This window comes from Orbicella franksi, chromosome 15 (assembly GCF_964199315.1).
Source record: "Orbicella franksi chromosome 15, jaOrbFran1.1, whole genome shotgun sequence".
Lineage (NCBI taxonomy): Eukaryota > Metazoa > Cnidaria > Anthozoa > Scleractinia > Merulinidae > Orbicella > Orbicella franksi.
Window position 1 is genome coordinate 10041001 of NC_138159.1, and position 630 is coordinate 10041630.

Sequence of the window (630 nt, forward strand, 5' to 3'; positions counted from 1 at the left end):
AACCTCCGATCATACCCTCCTCCCTGCGATTGACCTTTTTTTGCTCCCCCCCCCCTTGGTTGGGATGCTAGTCCATCGCAGGGTTACCCCCGAACATTTATTAGTCACTCAGTATCAGTTTATTACCCAGTGGTCAATGGTCTTCATTATTTTCGATCCATAAAGCTTTCAGTGTTAGCCTGCCGACTCTAGCCGCAGCTTTCAAACCAAAACAATCCTGATGCTATTGATAATTAAGACTGTTGCACTGTTGCTTCCATTAAAGACCCATTAAAGATTTGTGCGACTTGTTTTGTAATGCTGCTGGCAGATGTGTTACCGGCGATAGGCAGTGTCGCTATAAATTTTGTTAATGTGTCACCTGAATTATAACCAAATCTAATAACTACTTTTCAAAATAGTTTAAGTAGCACTTAGCAACTCGCACGATCCCGCTTTTGTACCGTTATCCCACAAGATGTAGGAAGCGTTGCCTTATATGTACGCTGTTTCACGGAGAATGCAATAACAAACCTGGCATAACTGGCTCTAGCATCAAGAGCTTAAACGCCACTTCTTCCCAATTACCATGACAAAGAGATATGATATCGATTAATGTTTACGCCAAAAATGATTTAATTCTGAATTGTT